We start from the raw sequence: 19,244 nt of genomic DNA, 5'->3' as shown, positions 1-19,244 counted from the left end.
TGACATTGGAACCTGTGATTCTGGGTTATGGCTCCCCAAAAGACAAGATTCCTAAGCCGATAACCCTTAATCTACTGCTTGGTTACATATATTGGCTCACATTGTAGCATTATATGATGTACATATTTTCCAATCTAAATATTGAAATGTTACATTAAATAAACACAAGAGTAGGGAACACCTGATAGTTATCAAAAGACAATTTCCCAAGCAAGACTAGTGCGCCTCTCACCTTTTTCTTTGTATATAGGTAAAGATAAAGGTTCCCCCGCACATGCGTGCTAGTCGTTTCCGACTCTAGGGGTTGGTGTTCATCTCCGTTTCAAAGCTGAAGAGCCGGCGCTTGTCCGAGGATGTCTCCGTGGTCATGTGGCCGGCATGACTAGACGCCAAAGGTGCACGGAACGCTGTTACCTTCCCACCGGAGTGGTCCCTATTTTTCTACTTGCATTTTCACGTGCTTTCGAACTGCTAGGTTGGCAGAAGCTGGGACGAGTAACAGGCGCTCACTGTTACGCGGCACTCGGGATTCGACCCGCCAAACTGCCGACCTTCCGATCGACAAGCTCAGCATCCTAACCCACTGAGCCACCACGTCCCTTGCAAAAAAACAATATATGCAATCAAAAGGAAAACAATAAAGTCAACACACACACACTGCGGTGCCACAACCGCCACCCCCCCGCCCCGAAGCAACTCACATTCCTGTGCCACGTAGGGCTGTCCAGGTAATAGCCAGCATCTTGAATTACACTCAACACGAAATTGGGAGCCAGTTCAGTTCATGGCAGCAGTGGTATGGTTTGAGCAAACTGAGGGGCACCCAACCCAGTGTTTGACACGCCATAATGGGCCGGTTATGACCTCTGGGTGGTCTTCAGACCCACACAAACACACACACACAGACACACAGACACACTATTTTGATAAGCACTGTCACAAAGTAACTGCATCTTCTTCTTTCAAAAACAAATATTATCTGACTTTTCTTGAAGAAAAAGGGAACCTTCCTCTTCGAAGGACCTCCCTATGCGTTGGAGGCAAGGATCATGGTGGGGAAGTTGGAGGAGTTAATGCTGCTGACATTGGATGCTCTTGCTTTGACAACATATGGAGATGCAGCCATTTTCCTTCTTATGTTTTACTCTTAGATTTAGAATTAGATGATACTGGTGGGGGCAGGAGGAGGAATGTGCATGGAAGTTAGTTAGACACAACAGTATTGTAGCAGTGTGAGAACCAAGGTTTTCTGAAATAAGAGATGATAAGAAATGGCGGGTTGGAGAACTGGAGGGAAAGCCTGCATTGGACTAGATGACCTCCAAGGTCCCTTCCAACTACTTCTTCTTCTTCTTCTTCTTCTTCTTCTTCTTCTTCTTCTTCTTCTTCTTCTTCTTCTTCTTCTTCTTCTTCTTCTTCTTCTTATTATTATTATTATTATTATTATTATTATTATTATTATTATTATTATTATTATTATTATTTCAAACTAATTGGAGAATATGATTTAAGACTGTTAATCAAAGGAGGGAATTGTGCTTGATACTGTGTGTTCAGGGGAGGGGAATTCAGATTTTGGCTTTTCCTACATATGTGCCAATGCTATGCTACTCGAATAAAGATTCTTTAAGGTAAACAATGCCTTGAAGTTTTTTAAAGAGTTTCATCTGTCGGAACCATGACAGCTTGTGCTCCCTCAGGTTGTTCTCCATTTATCTGCTTCTTGCCACAGAAAAACAGCATCAGATCCTGAATTCCATGCCCAATTTGTTCTAGCAGTGCACACCAGCTTTCATTTTGGTCCCCCAGATTGCCTCCCACTTAGGCTCATTTACATGGGTATCTGCTGAAGGAGAAGGGTGCAAATGGTGTCATATGTGTGATTGTGCAAATTGCATTGGCATCGCTTGCACCGGATGCTTATTCTTACATGACAAGATCTCTCCTCTAAGGAAATGTAAGGAGAAAATGTGGGATCAAGTTAGGCAAAATACACTAAGGGATGCTGATTCAAATACTGTACTGAAAGGCAACAGAAATGCTAGAAAGAGAGGGCATTCAATAACGCTAAAGGAAAAGTAACATCTTTTAACAAACACATTCTTTTGCTCAAGAGTGCCACAACATTCATCCCCATTATTTTAACATTCTAATCCTGTTAATATGTATGTGCCATAACTGATCAAATACATCTTATCAGTGGTGGGATTCCAATATGTGAACAACTGGTTCTCTGTGTGGATATCACTTCTGGAAGTCCATTCTGGGCCTGGGCAACAAAAAATTAGCTACCGGTTCTGCCGAGGTGGTGCAAACTGGCTGAACCTCACCACTGCTTCCTATTCTGATTAAAGATATATAGTGATTTAGGAGAGATAATATGCAATGAAGTCAGTCTTGACTCCTGGTGACTGCCTGGACAGGTTTTCTTGGCAGATTTCAGAAGTGGTTTGCCATTGCCTCCTTCCTAGGGCTGAGAGAGAATGGCTGGCCCAAGGTCACCCCACTGGATTTGTGCCTAAAGACAGGACTAGGACTCACAGTCTCCTGGTTTCTAGCCAGGTGCCTTAACCACTTTGCCAAACTGGTTCATACTGCAATCTGCCTAAGCCTAAACAGAAGGGGTTCTGCTCCAAACACTTTAGGGTTGCCTTTCGCCTCTAGTACTGCAGTAAAATAATTTTGTCCTCCAATGGAAGTGCCTGCTATCTCTGATTTAAAACAAACTCTTCAACTTTCTCCCACAGAAGCATCCACTGCCGTTGGCCTGCAGGAGAAACCAAAGGAAACAGCTGTCACTCTCTGCAGCAAACCCACACCTCTGACTTGAAGTCCTGGCAAAACAGCACCACTGGAAATAAGAGCAGAGTGGGACTTTCATCTGAGCAGACACGCGATCAGACAGTGAGGTGCTCCACCCAGCATGACAGTTCAGTCAAAAGAAAATGTCAGCTCTGTGCATGCTTTGCACGACTGCTGCAATGTGACTAGCAGGAAAGTGATTTCTGCGAGGGGGGGGGCAAAGGATGCCAATCTAAAGCCATTTTGCAGTGGAAAATGGGATGTTTAAATCCAGCTGGTTGGCTTGCATGATCCAGTTCCCTTCAAAGAACCTTCATTCTGTGTTAAAAGAGGAAGAGCTTAATAGAAACAGGGTCTCTCTCTTTTTTAAGGAAAATTACTGCATCCCCTACTCAGGCCCAAGGATGCCAAAGAGAGAAGACCAAAAACTTATTATAAGGCAAGAGTGCTCTGTGGAGAGCAAGGGAGAGTTTCCTTACACAGCAAATGTTCCTGACACAGCAAATGTCATTTGAAATGACACTTCATCTGGTTTTCTTGCTGCCACTGGGGAATCTGCAAAGGCAGTCGCTTGAGGGGGGGGGCTTGTCACTAACACCTCCAGTGGAATTTCAGAGAATCGAATTGAGTCATTGGCTTCCTGGTGACTCACTGATGCCACTTGATGTACATGTTTTTCCATTTTAAATTCAGTATAGCAATTGCTTATAAAGCCACCTAACAGACAGCTGGCAGCTACTTTGTACTTAATATCTTATCGCGGTACTGAGTTCTCTCTGCCTGTCAAATATAGACAAAAATGATTTTTCTCTGCAGGTGGTGAGGAAGTATATACATTCTCAGCTCAGAATGCTGTTTCATGCCTGCCACAGTCATATCTAGATCACAGGTGTTGTCCTTTGACCAGTATATTTATTTAAAAATTGCCGATATTGGAAAGAGGCAAGAACAGACACATAAAATGCACGAGAAAACAAAGCTTTGATAAATGGAAGAGGAGGACTTACTGCTTGAAGACAGAATTTCACTCTGATGGTCATTCTCCATCCAACCATTAGACAACACTGCCTCATGTAGTTTCTATATTTTTAACTAAGTGTTCCAGACATAATTGAACCCAGCTTCATAAATATAATCACTTTCAGATTCTTCTTAACTTCGTAACAAGCTGGATGTTTTGATTCAAGTTGGAAAAGAGACTATTTTTATATTTTTAAAAATGATGGATCATACCTTACATGTTTGTTTACCCAGCCAGTTACCTGAAACCTGCAGGATGTTTAGAAGAGATGAATTGATATACATACTTAGAGATCTGCAGCATTTCCCATGACGGAAAGTTTAAAAGCTAAACCATATGCTAAAATATATTTGGTGGACATGGATTTTTTTCTTCTTACAGACCTGTATAGCTTACTTTCTTTCATACCTTCCTCATAATATTTTGAGGAACAGATCTAGATGGGCACAGCATATTTTAATTATCTAAAAGACTGTTAGTTATTAATATACTTCTACAACACTAATAATGGCACTTCACAGCATAAGCAACAGCAACAAAGAGCTAAATTCTTCTTTGGAGAAATCAGCAATCTAAAGTACATTGCCTTGACTCCTTGGAGGAAAGAGGGATATAGAATATAGTAGACATAATAATAAGCTTAATAACATATACATTCATGAGCAAAAACAATTAATACAATTCTTCTATAAACTGAAGCTTTCCAGTTCTATTAGCAGACAAATCTCACCATGCCAGTCACCAGCCAAAAATTATGGCATTTATTTTTATTTGATGTAGGTGGCTGCCACCAGATAGAAGGATGCCAACTTAGTACATTCAACCTACTTTATTGAATTTATGAAGACTAAGAAGGAAAAAGACTGAGGTTTTAACAGAATAACAGAGCTGGAAGTAACCTTAGAGGTTTTCTAGTCCAGCCTGCTGCTCAAGTTCACTCGCTCTGCACTTATCCTAAATAAATATGCAACAGAATTATCAGCCAAATGCTGGAATTCACTAGCTGCAGCTCAAGGGTGGAAAATAATTTAGCCGTTCAGATGGTGCTGAACTAGCATTTCCAGCAACCACGGCAAATGACCATGCTAGCTGGCGATTGGGAGTGATTGATTGTTCAGCAATATTGAGAAGGCCGTAAATTTCTCATCTTTGATATGGCTGAGTTTTAAATAGACAGTTATGAGGACAATCAACTGTGGAACAGCTTACCCCCAGAAATCATGGGTGCTCCATCACTGGAGATTTTTAAGAAGAGATTAGATATTCAACTGTCTGAGATGGTATAGGTTCTCCTGCTTGAGCAGGGGGATGGACTAGGAGACCTCCAAGTTCCCTTCCCTTCCCTATTCTATTCTATTCTATTCTATTCTATTCTATTCCATTCCATTCCATTCCATTCCATTCCATTCCATTCCATTCCATTCTATTCTATTCTATTCTATTCTATTCTATTCTATTCTATTCTATTCTATTCTATTCTATTCTATTCTATTCTATTCTATTCTATTCTATTCTATTCTATTCTATTCTAGTTTCCCCCCCCTCCGAATTTTAACTTGTGAGTTAAAACTATTCAGATAGTCCTCGACTTATGACCACAACTTGAGCCCAAAAGTTCCATTGCTAAGCAAGGCAGTTATAAGTTAGTTTTGCCCAGTGCTTTTTTTGTAAAAGAAAAAGGTGCCGGAACTCACACATGTTATACAACCCGCCTTGCCTACCCTACAAGGTTCCATCCAAAAAAGGTGCCGGGACTCCGTTCTGAGCGTTCTATGAGAAAAAAAAGCCCTGGTTTTGCCCTATTTTATGACCTTTTATGCCACAATGTATTAGAGAATCTCCATAGACACCGATATGGTAGCTTTAAATCCTGCTGAGACTCATTGGGTGAAAGGGTTATAGAGATAAAAAAAGGCAAAATAAATTCAAAGTTTTTGAATCAGAAGTAATATGTTCAACACAGGAAGACCTGAGCTGACATCCCATTTGACAGAGAATGAATTGCCGAGGTGACAATTGTTGCCAACTGCGATATATTTAGCAAGGTCTGATTAAACAACCCATGGCTTTATGACATGTGATCCTGGTAAATGAAGGAGAAATAAAAGTCTTCTAAAACTATGAGGTTGTCCAATGCCTGATCCTCAGTGACAGAAGGCTGATTCTATTAAAAAAAAGGACAAGTGGCATACAACTGGCCCCAAAGTAATTCTCTCTCAGCCCAACCCACCTCATAGGATTGTTGTAAGGAAAATAGGAGGAGGAAGTTATGCTAGATACATTTGCTGGCTTGAGTTATTTATAAAAAAAATAATAAAGGTGGGATATAAATAAATACATATAAACTCCATTCTTTGGTTTAATTCATTAAAAATTAAAAATGAATAAAAATGAACTGAATAGATAATTTAAAAAGGAGTTTTTAGCATTTTAATCAGTAGCTGCTGCCTCTAATTTCACCCATTTAAAAAACAGGCTTTTTCATATCTTTTAATATTCCAATTGCCCGAGAACTATTTCACCGACAGTGAAAAATCAGGGTTTATTTATGAAACAGAAATGTCACATATCATTCTTAATATTAACAAATAGCAGCAAGCATGAAGTAATTACTGGAGATAGAAAAGAGAAATTTAAAAAAATGAGGGGTTCCATCTTGCATCCAAGCAGTTGATAAGAATAGTTTATAATATAATTAAGACTGTAAAGAAAACCTCAGTTCAAAGGTTTTATTGCACTTGGCTGCCAGATGATCGATAAAAAAATATTCTAGTCAATGGTATCAAAAGCCACCAAGACTTCCATAAAACAGAATCTCATTCTCCCATCTACTTTCTTGAATATTTCATTCAGAATGCCAACCAAAAAGTTGATAGCCCACTAGCAGAAAGTGGAAAGGGTGCCCAATTACAAAACAGCAAAACTATGCATTTTTCAGCTGGAATAGTTTGTAATTCAAAATATCGGCCTTCTTTCAATGAACTCCTTTTCCACTATGTAAAGAAAAGAAATCCTTGAAGTCACTGAACAACAGTATTCTTATTTGTTTCCAGGTTTCATTTCCGCTGAATAACTGGATAGTGTATGTGTCTGCTAGGGGGAAAAAATTACCTGGAACTGTTGTGATTCAGGGTCAGCCTGTGGGTTTGGCAGTTGGGTCGGACGATTCAGAGGAGGAGGAGGGGGGTGTTGGAGAGGTTGCTGAGGGTGTTGGAGAGCTTGCTGATGAGAGCCCTCAGCCAGGCCCCTCCCACCTGGTTACGACGCAGACCCAGCTGTGTGAGCCTGACAGCGTGGATGAAGATGATCCACAGCTGGCCCTGCTCAAGGACGCCCGACGCAGGAGGCAGTCAATCAGGAGTAAACAGAGGAAGGCAATGGGGCACCTCGGAAGGAGGCAGAGAGAAGCCACGCCCTGAACTGTTTAAAAGGGGAATGCGTGGGAGGGCTGGTTTGCTGAAGGCAACCGTTTGAATAGCTCCTGTTTCATGGTTCGTGTCTTGTTTTTGCTGTTTGCTTTTGTGTCCATAAATTTGGCAGGCTTAGTTCCAGCCTCTTGCCTTCTTGTAAAAGGGGTTGCCAACTCCCATACATGCTCCCTTTGGTGTTGACCCAATAACATCTAATTCTTTTCTTTAGTCTCCTCAACCACTTCTGACAAACCTTGCCAAGAAAATTGCAGGGACTTGTCCAACCAGTCCACAAGAATCAAACCCCACTGAATGAAAAAAAGAAAAGTACTAGGAATTTAAGCATTGCATCAACTTACACTTAAATGTGCTGTAGAAAACATTTAGAAAGTGACTTAAAATGTGAAAACAAAAATTAAACCAAGCAAATGCACCTGCATTGTTACCATCTTTTTTTCAACAGAATAGAATTTCTTTATTTTTAGATGGCAGAAAATATAGCTTTTATTAGTAAGTCAGTGATTTACTAATAATTAAACAATTACTTAATAAGTGTTACTCAACATTTTGCACATTGTTTACTGTATTTTTTTCAAGGAAGACAAATAAGTATCACAGTAGGCAGAGGAAGAATAATCAAGATGTAGTGATTGTGGTCTATTGTCCAACATTTAATCATGAAAAAACTTGCCAAATTTAGCAAGGATATACCCTAAAAATTCCTTCATTGGCTGGCATCCTATAATAGTAATAACATGTATGTTTGCCTGAAATTGAAGGGGCTTAGCTTTGATCACATAAGGATAGATCATCTTGTACATTTGTTATATTTATATTGTATTCACACGCTGATTTGAATGCACAGATAAATCAGGATAAAATGCTACGCTTGTGTGTCTCAACAAAGAAGACTCCTGGGAACATGAGTGAGCATTTAGTTGTTGGCTGTTCCATGAAAGGCACATCTGTATTGCTATTGTAATCACTTGGGACTACAACAGAAAAACAATATAAAACTTATGTATCATTAAAAATAACTCCTTTTAAATATGAAAATAAAATAAAAGCAAGTGTACCATCTCCCATGAAACAAACTTATCTAGATGATCAAGGAAGAACCTTCTAAGTGTGACACCAATAAATCACAATTGGCATATACCTATCAATTACTGTGAACATAATTTTCCAGAATTCAGAAATAAAGCAATTAGAGATTTAAACAAATGTTTGTCGTCCTTTCCCTTGGGATCATACATTTGGGGGAAAAATGTATTATACAAATATTTTGGTAGTTTGAAGGGGTTGTTTAATTAGATTTTTCTTCTTCCTGATAGCTCTGGAATCTATCTATGATAGATACCATAACTATTCATAGTAGATTCCATACACAGAATATTCAGCTGAAAATTGCTCTCACTTTCTTGTGGAGACAGCAAATCTGTGCTGATGCATAAATGCTCAAAGGCAGCTGTGATTCAGGCAGCTAACTGACCTCTGGGACATCAAGATGCACATGGCTGAGATAGAGAAGTCAAGGCCATAAATCCTCAGGTAAATGCTTCAAAAATAGCAAATGAATATTTGACTGTTTTCCAGGATTCATTTTTAAATATCAGTTTCTTTCAATTGCATTCCAGATAATATCTTGCTCTGACTGATTCAAGCCCTTCTATCAAAGATAGTTAGTTAGAAAAAGGTAGATTTCCCCAATGTGTAAAAGCACCAATGACAGTGTAGCCGGAAGGAAATAGTTAAACCCTAGGAACAGGACAGTTAAGGCTGAAATAACTGAATTTATGGATACACATAAATACATCCAGACAGCAGCTCTAGAAGAATGGGGGGAAATAATGCCTTTGATTAAAAAGAAATAACATTGGTGTTATTTGTTTCACATTCCCAAGCATTCAGCCATGAAATTTTAAAAAAGCATGAAGAAAAATAAGACTCCCCCATACACACACACACACACACACACACACACACACACACACTGCCACACTGAAAATCCTTATTGACATCAGCAGAACATTTGTGAAATGAGGATGTGTTGAGTTTGTTGTTTCTGATTCTACCAAGCCTCCTAGGCTCAGGGACCAAGTCTTAATTATTTATTAAACCAAGATACGGCTCAAAATCTAGCAATTTAAAGAGTTTAAAGGTATTACTAGTTGGAATGGGGTAAGCTGGGGAGGAAGCAGAAAAGCGTTACATACAATCAGTCAAAAGAAGGCCCAACGTTTTTTAAAAAATCTTTTTACAAATCTCTTTCAAATGTAAACTGTTCCATGGAGAAAAACGTCATAATTGTAGCTATGGTACTTCTAGCTCATAATTCAGACCTAAAGCTTTCTCTTTGCCTACCATCCAACAGGAAAGAAATGAACAGCGAAAATGAAAGGAAGATGTATCAGACCAGCTAATAAATACAGTCTTGGTATCATTCATCAAAATGGAATATCTTTGGTCTGGTGATCCTCTCTTTTATAACGCCAGGTGTCAACACTGTGACAATGGATGTCATCGCTCTGACAACTGAGAATCAGCAGCCATTTTTACTTTTGCTTCTAACATGCCTTTTCTATTCTTTTAGAGTTCAGATGTAGAAGGGGGGATGGGGTAAATGCTTGAGGGTTTAGCTAGCCATAACAATGTAGAAGTGTGGGAACTCAAGGACATGGTCTGATAAGGTTTTGGTGGGCTGAGGTGCAGGTGAGAAAAGCCCACTTTTATGTTAATTGGGGAATGTGATATATGACAGTGTTTGTGGGGTGGGAATTGCAGCTTGTTACTTTGAGTCTTGGGCGAGGGAATCTCAGTTTGGGGTTTAACTATGTAAGTGCCGATACTTTGTTTCCTAATAAAATGTTCTTTAAGGAAGAATTCTTGCCTTGAAGTTCTTTTACTGGTTTCATCTATCAGAACCATGACATTAGGTTTCCCCAAGTGCAGAATATTCAGTGCCAGCTTTGAACTGAATTAAAAGTGCACCAATCTACAATCTGCTAAAGAAGGATCAGAAGCAATCCTTAATCATGACCTCAGTACCAGTTTATGCTAAGTCACAGTTCAGTGCAAGAGTTGTGCACCTGATACATTTCAGGGAAATGTGTTCCTGAAATTCTACATAAAGCCAGAAAGGTGATAAAAACATCTGATTAATCTTTGTAGTCAGTCAGAATCATTTGCAATCACCAAAGGTAGGGCTGGTGGGAGTTATTGAGCATTTTGGTAGAGGGAAGGGCTCAAAGCAAGAGTTTATTGAGGCAAAATTGCAGGCAGATTCATTCACAATTTAGATTATCCAACTTCTCTAGCTGCTGTGGAGAATCCATTGCTAGACTGAAATTCCCCTTTCTTCCCTTAAGCCATCTTCTTTTATCAGTTCCTTTACTCCTTTATTTCTATCAGAGAAAGGGCACAAAATCCTCCTCAAGTTGAAGTGTGGGTTGGGGAAGTAACTAAAAAGCAATGAAGACAAAGAACTAGGAAAGCAGAGGTTGAAGGAGCTATAGCTTATGACGATGTCATTATGCAATAAATGTTAAGCTCTCTGCACAAACAGTATAGAGGATGCTGTATAATTCGCTTTAAATTACTGTGGTCTAATATGAATACAGGATACACTTTACCAAAGTTCACTCAGTCAAGAATGAAAGTCAAGTGTATTTAGCCTCCCCATTTTCTTAATGCCACCAGATGTCATCGGATGACATGGTGATATCATGGAAAGGGCATGATTAATTTTTTGTGGCCTATGGGGGGGGCAATCTAAGAGTGAAGATGGAATCAGGTCTCTGGGAGGAAAGCCACTACAATTCCCATCCTTACCCTTCTTGAACCCCAAGCACGAATTGAACATGCACTGTTAAATTTGGTGGGATGCTCTGGCATTGACTAGAGACTCATGCGATCCATTCCTGATCAAACACAACACCGTCTGCTCTCCATCTTTTTTTAAATTTATAGTATCAGGTTTAAAACTGGAATCTGCTAAATGCAAAACACCTTCCAGGCACATAGCTCTCAGACATAAAATAACTTCTTCAGGTCACGAGGACTGTTTCAAGTTGATATAGTTAAATGAATGAGCAATTTTTCATCAGTTGGAACAGCACAATTCATATCAGTATGTGGGGGGGGGGTTAGCGCAAGCAGCACAGGAATAATAAGCTCATCAGAAAGGAGGGGATTTTAAACCTAGTTTTCCTCATATTGTTGATTAAAAATTAGGTTAGATAAGCCTACCTAAGATGTAATGTGTCATTTGGTTTTCTCCCCACTGAAAATCATTAATGACTTTAGTTCACTGCATGCTACTGAATTTTGGCAATGTGGTTTTAGGTAAGGAGAGGTTCTGCAAACAAACAAACAAACAAATAAATAAATAATCTTAAAGCTTCTTGTATGTAGGGATAGGTTCTGCAAGTAAGTAAGTAAGTAAGTAAGTAAGTAAGTAAGTAAGTAAGTAATCTTAAAACTTCCTGTCAAACAATTCCTATGGACATCATGATTCTACAGTCAAGAATAGTTTTAAAATTGGCTCAGTTTTTTTTGAAAAATCCTTGCTTTATTTCCATTTTTTCTTTCTAAACTTGAGCCCTTAGCTGTGTTGAATGTTTACAGATTTTCTCCCTCCTCTGCCCCTCCCTCCCTCCCTCCCTCCCTCTCTCTCTCTGTAAGATACAAGATAGGAATTCTGGGAATTGTATCCAATGCCTCTCTAGAGCACCAGATGAGGAATATTCTAGTCAACAGGAAGAACTTAATTAGCCTACAGCCCTCTGTGGACTTAAAGGAGCATCCAAAGATCTAAGCTCTGCAGAGACTGGCATGGATGGTCTTATTCCCTCTATACTGTACTTGCATCCTCATATTTGCAAGACGGTCTGTACACAAACCCTTTGCTTTGTCCATATTTTATCTAAAACTGTTAGATCAGACATCTACTGATGCCAAAAAAAACCACTAATAAATTTAAAATTATAATATGTGTAACTTGTCTTGTCCATCTTCTCAGTATCTTAATTCTGAGCAGAGGTAGAATGTTAGCAGACATTTAGGAATTTGGGGAGATTAATTTAGGAACTTCAATTCTGAAAAGACTGGGAAGAGTAAGTAAGGCCTTTCATCAGTAGATTCATAAGTGAAAGTGATTGATAAAATGACAAAAGGGAGAAGAGATCAGACCCTCTTACACCAGAGATGCTGAGTAATAGCTTTGCAGAAAGTCACATACGTGTAACACAGTCACTGAATCAGATTACCAAACAGAAGATCATAAGCACTAGTTTATATATGTCTACAATTTCTTAGCCAGAAAGCTTCTTTCTGTACATATATACGTAGTTCTTTCATGGATCAAGACAAAAGCTTACGTGTTTCAGCATAAATATCAATTAGGTTTTGTCGTCTTTAAATCATAACTAAAAGCAAGTGGGGCCAAGAAAATGAGCAATGCAGAAGGAGAGCTGCAATATAGGGAGTGGATTGTTACTTAGCAAATCAAACTATATTTAAACAGTGATTCCCCCATTCCCATTTTAGCTTGTCCATTTACAGAAAATATTATCAGCGAAGCACTGTTCATAATTTGGGGGTGGGTGGGGAATAAGAAAGGAGGAAGAGATATAAAAATTCCAGATTGTATCGATCAGTTTCAACTAAAAAACAAAAAGCCCTCTCATAGGATTTGCTCTAGCTGATGAATGTTATTAGGTCTAAATGAATCCATATTTGTAACACCTATCAAGGCAAACATTATCCCTATTTTTAGCCTTGCTAAGATACACTGAACGTCAAGTGTCATTTTTACAGTTGTAAAATAAATGAACAAGCCATATTTGTAAAAATATGTAAAATAAATGAACAAGCCATAGCAGGGGGTTGGACTAGATGACCTCCAAGGTCCCTTCCAACTTCTTCTTCTTCTTCTTCTTCTTCTTCTTCTTCTTCTTCTTCTTCTTCTTCTTCTTCTTCTTCTTCTTCTTATTATTATTATTATTATTATTATTATTATTATTATTATTATTATTATTTTCTCTGCCGTTATACAGTATAAACAAGATTATACCCAGATGTTATTTCTCAATCATCCACATACTTCATCAGATTTTCAGTCCTGTTATACACGATTTAACCCAACTTGAAAATAAGTTTACAAAAATTCACTACCATTTGTCTGTATTTATGCAATAATTATATGTGGCCCCACTGGGAAAATTATAAATTTCTCAATCCACTCACCAAAGGCAATAATTTTTAGAGGCACAAGTAACCAAGAGGGTGGTTAAGTAAAAGCACAATTAAACAGACTTTATCAAACTACAAGTTCATTATATTATAAATTATGCATAATAGCAGTCTAACAGTTGAATTAAAGTTGATGGTTTACATTTTATCATTCATCATGTTTATTATTATGTAGGCATGCCTCTAAGATATTCTAGAGGAAACAGCTTTGTTCTTTGGGAGGGGACAAGCTAAATTGTTTTAAATAATTTTAAATAATTTTTCTCAAAGAATGGTGATGTGATCAAAATCCAGATGCTGGGCAACTGGCATGTGTTTATGATGATTGCAGGATCAAGTGATTATATTTTGTGACCTTCGGACAAGCAAAGTCAATGGGGAAGCTGGATTCACCTAAGAACCAAGTTACTAAGTTAACAACTGCACTGATTCACTTAACAAATGTGGCAAGAAAGGTCATAAAATGGGGCAAAGCTCATTTAACAACTGTCTTGCTCAGCAATGGACATTTTGGGCTCAGTTGTGGTTGTAAGTTAAGGATTACCTGTATTGGTGGACCTGGCACAGTGTGGCTGATTTAGGGATGTGAGTTTTACCAGGGGCATCAATATTGTTTTTCATTTTCAATATTTTTAAGCACTATTTTTATTCTTGATTGCCATCTAGTATTACATTCTGGCAGTCAGGCAGCTAAACAAACCTGTTTAATGAATAAATAAATATTACTTAATTCCTCCTTCCCTAAACAGGTACCTTCAGAGTCTAGAAGCCTCAGAATTCTTAGCCAGCAACAACAACGAAGTTCAATGGGAATTTGGAAGCTGGAGGAATCCATTTGGGCAAAGGAGTTAAGGGTTAATGGAGTTCTGTAACAGAGAGATCCTTTTGGAAAAAATACGGTTTACCTACACCAGGGGTAGGCAACCTTGGCTCTTTTATGACTTGTGGACTTCAACTCCCAGAATTCCTGAGCCGGCTGGCTCAGGAATTCTGAGAGTTGAAGTCCACGAGTCATAAAAGAGCCAAGGTTGCCTACCCATGACCTACACTATTGAGCAAAGGAGGGTGCTGTGTTCACATGTATCAAAAAGTTTTCAGGCAATCTCAACATATATCAACAACATTTAAAACATTGTACTTGTTTATTGATACTTGTGAGCTGAGTGACATATAGCCTGCATCTGCCTAACCAAACTTTCTTTTAAATTCTACATCAGTCTGGCCATTCTATGCATGTGATAAAAGAGCTGTAGTTCTTAAAAATGTGTGCATTTTAATAAAATTTGTTAGTTCGAAAATGTAATACCAATGCTTTCTGGGTATATGTGTGTGTGAATCAAAAGACCCCTTAAAGACCTCCCTATTTAACTGAGCACACATTGTGCACACATTGTGCTGTTACATCAACTATAAAGTATTATGCAGTGCATATTGTGCTGCCACCATGTGGTCGTTTGGGAACTACAACATTTATGTTAATTTGTTATGTAAATCTGTTATGTAAATCTGTTATGTTAATCTTTTCAGCCAATCCCTCCCATTTTGTGACATACTTCCTCCTTCTTCTTAACCCTGAATGTTCTATCACTTCCTGGACACCATTTTACATGTGGTCTGTTCTCATGGTAGGACCATTACTGTCTTTGACCTTGAAATACCATCCATTTCATCATCTACTACATCTTGTCTGCTGTAATCTTCTCTGCATGCAAATAAAGATCCTCGTGGATGATAAAAAGGTAATTTCATGAGTTCAGCTATCTGGCAAGACTGTCAGTAGTGATTGTAGCCACTTATACAGGCCAGGCACAGGGGTCTCAGCAAGGGGATATATCACTAAATAATGGTTGGAATCAGAATAGTCAAAGACAGTAGAATTTCTACAGCCTGCAATCCATATGTGTGTGTGTCATATCTGCAATCAAGCTCAGTGCTATCCACTATCTTGTGAAAGCACATGGTCGCACAAGCTTATAGCACATCTCCTGTGCATGCTGAAAACTGTTTCTGTATATTGGACTGTGTTATAAACCTTGTTTAAGCTACAATTTGTCTTCTTAAAGAGACACTATCCATTTTTTACAAAACGTGAAAAAATGTCTAGACAAGGCTCTGAACACTCTTTTATCGCTGAATCAATGCAGATACATCATGCTTCTGACCACACAGGTGTACAGGGAGCTGATTCTGCTGAGCAGAGTTTAAAACCCAAACACACAATAATACCAACACAGAAACTCAGAGAAAACTATGAGACAATTAGAGATGAATTCTCCAGTAATCTGTCAGATTTATGGGACAAAACTACACAATGCATGCCAGTTTTGCCGCGCTCTAATGATAATCCTACTGAATTAAGAGACTCTATAGATCGCCTATCTGCAGCCTATGAATGTTACCAGCGGCTGTCTGCAAAATACACAGCCTTCTTAAAGGACTCTAATACAGATGATTCCTCAGCAGAACTAACCAAGACTGATGCACTAAACCACCAAAGAGATCTCCTAGTGTCAGCAACCTGAAACAGTGAAAGAGCCACTCAGAACCGGTTCCCTCACAAAAGGAAAAACTGGGAGCCGCAAAAAATGTGTGCACATGCATGTACATACGTACATGCGCAGAACAGGATTTGACTGAAGAGTGGAGCCAAGGCGAGATATGCACCTACCCTGCATATTTGAATTGATTGGTTGAACTTTTTTAGTCCCACTTTTTTTTTTGGACTGCACATGGCAGAGGACTGGGAGCCACAGGAGATGGCTGAAAGAGCCGCATGTGGCTCCGGAGCCGCGGGTTGCAGACCTGTGTCCTAGTGCAAGATGCTAAGGATAAGGCAGAACTCTGCATTGCTCAACTGGAGGAGATCAGATCTCATAAATCCTCATTAACTAAACTCACAGCATGTTCTTCTAGATCCTCTCGCTCCAGGACTTCAACATTAAGTGACAAGCTGGTAAAGGCCCGTGCATGTCTAGAAGCAACGAAAGTGCAAGTTTCCTTTGCCAGAAAGGAAGCTGAAATAGAAGCCTGAAGCAAAGCCCGCCAGGCAGAGGTGGAAGCTCAGAGCAAAGCCTGCCAAGCAGAGGTGGAAGCTCAGAGCAAAGCCTGCCAAGCAGAGGCAGAATCCCAAATAAAGATTCTGCAAATAGAAAGAGAAGAAGCAGCTACCCTAGCAAGGCTAAAAGTTTTTGAACAAGCAATGAAAGAAAGTACTGATTCAGATTGTTCTACCCCAACAGAAATGGAAGATCCAGTTGAACGCACCAGTAAATATGTGCTAAAGCATAACATTTGCAATGATACAGAGCCATCTTCTGTACCTCCTACTAACAACACTGTTCTGACTCTCAACTCAGAGACCCCAAACCTGCAAAAGCCTGAGCCTCTTCAACTCCACAACACAAGTGCATCAACACTTCAAACCGTGCCACCTCCTGCCTATGACAAGGTGACTTCCAGCAACAAGCAACGGTTTAATCAACAGCCAGCACAAGAGACTAAACCACAGCTGAATCCTCTTGGAACGTCATTCTATCCTGGTACACCTCACCCTTATTCACCAGAGATCTTTCACACCCAAGGGTTCCCACAAGTTTCTTTGGCACCAAGGAGTGAGAGATCAGACCTCTCTGACTTCACCAGATACATGATTCGCCGAGAGCTCACCAACACTAGCCTATCAAGGTTTGATGACTGTCCAGAGAACTACAGATCCTGGAGATCAACCTTCAAAGCTGCTATTGCTGATCTCAACCTTACCACCAAGGAGGAACTTGATTTACTCATAAAGTGGCTGGGGCCATAATTTGCAGATCATGTTAAAAGACTGAGAACAGTACATGTTGATTCTCCAGATGCAGGTCTTGCTGCTGCATGGGCAAGACTTGAGCAAACCTACGGAAGCTCGGAAGCAATAGAAAACGCTCTCTATATAAATCTAAATAAATATTCAAGAGACTGCAAAACTTTCCAAAGATAGGCAACAAAGATAATCACAAGCTTCAAGAACTAAGTGATCTCCTCATGGAGATAGAATTGGCAAAAACAGACCCACGTCTACCTGGTCTAAGCTACCTGGACACCTCCCATGGTGTCAATCCAGTGGTGTTAAAACTGCCATACAACCTGCAGGAGAAATGGACACAACAAGGCTCAAAATACAAAAGACAGTATAATGTAGCTTTCCCTCCATTCTCATATTTTTGCAGGTTCATCAGTGAACAGGCCTGGACAAGAAATGATCCCAGCTTCAGCTTCAGTGAATCCAGTGTGCCTGCTCCACCATCATCATCAAGGTATGATAACACAGCAGCTAAACACAGAGACTTACGTGGAGGTGTGTTTACAAAAAAGATGGACATCTCACCTCCTGTACCATCTCCTGCTCAACGGAGTGGTTCGGGTGATAGAGATAAAGATCCTAATCGTCAGTGCCCTATTCACAAAAAACCTCACCCTCTTAAGAAATGTTGTGAGCTTAGAACAAAGATTATACAAGAGCGGAAAGAGGTTCTCCAAAAACTTGGAATATGCTACAGGTGCTGTGCTTCTTATGATCATTTTGTTAAAGACTGTAAAGCCTTTGTCAAGTGCACAGAATGCAGTAGTGACAAGCACGTTACAGCTATGCATCCTGCTCCACTTCCAGGCAATCCACAGCAACCACCTGCATCCAACCCTGCTTCAAATCGTGGCGGGGAGCAACAAAGTCACACTTCAGTCACAACAAATGTCTCATCTTCATGTACTGAAGTGTGTAGGAAAGGCTTCAGTCACAAATGCTGTGCCAAAATATGTCTAGTCAAGATATATCCAGAGGGTCAGCCTGAAAAAGCTACCAGGATGTATGCCATAATAGATGAGCAGAGCAACAGATCCCTGGTCAAATTGAAATTCTTTGATATCTTTGGCATACAGGGACATGCAACACCATATACTCTCAACACCTGTTTTGGTCGTGTAGAGACTTCTGGCAGAAGAGCTGATGGGTTCAAGATCTCTCATATCAAAGCAAAGAAGGGCATACCATTGCCATCATTGGTTGGGTGTGACCAAATACCAGACAACAGGGAAGAAATTCCCACTCCAGAAGCTGCATATCACCATCCCACTTAAGGCACCTGGCTACTGAGATCCCTCCAATTGGACATGGATGCTGACATCTTAGTCTTGCTGGGAAGAGACATTCTCAGAGTTCATAAAGTACGCCAGCAGTGCAATGGACCTGATGATGCCCCATATGCACAAAGACTTGACCTAGGCTGGGTAATAGTGGGAGATATATGCTTAAATAGAATGTGCACACCATCAGAGATCAACTCCTTCAAAACTCACATGTTAAGGAATGGGTGTGCATCTCACTTCAGACGATGCCCTCACCACCATGAAGTAAAGGAGAAGCCTCTTGACATCATCCAGGTATCTGATGTTATCCCCATCACCTGTGATGACAACTTAGGCAGCACAGCATTTTATACTACACATGATGACAACAAAATAGCCATGTCAGTTGAAGACAGAGAATTCATCAACATAATGGACACTGAATTCTCCAAAGATATGTCTAACAGCTGGGTTGCACCATTACCTCTTCATGCCACCAGGCCACCATCTGCATGTGCCTTTGCAAATTCTTCTTGGTTAACAGATCCTGAATTCCTGCCTGATCATACAGAAGAAAGCACAGATGAGGTCTTCAATCTTTAAGATCCTGACAATGATCCAGAGATTCATCCTGAAGTCAAGACCCTCCTCACCAG

At 39.7% G+C, this 19,244-nt stretch overlaps 1 protein-coding gene across 1 annotated transcript in view; it reads right to left on the bottom strand.

Moving 5' to 3' along the window:
* The window catches only part of PHACTR1 (phosphatase and actin regulator 1), a gene marked incomplete at its 5' end in the record, with an annotated part of 241,744 nt that overhangs the window by 202,609 nt on the left and 19,891 nt on the right, over positions 1-19,244 (bottom strand). The gene's annotated exons all lie outside the window — the stretch shown is intronic.

This window comes from Vipera ursinii, assembly GCF_947247035.1.
Source record: "Vipera ursinii genome assembly, chromosome: 3".
Lineage (NCBI taxonomy): Eukaryota > Metazoa > Chordata > Lepidosauria > Squamata > Viperidae > Vipera > Vipera ursinii.
Note: the sequence above shows the minus strand (reverse complement) of the source record. Positions and strands in the feature narration are given on the sequence as shown.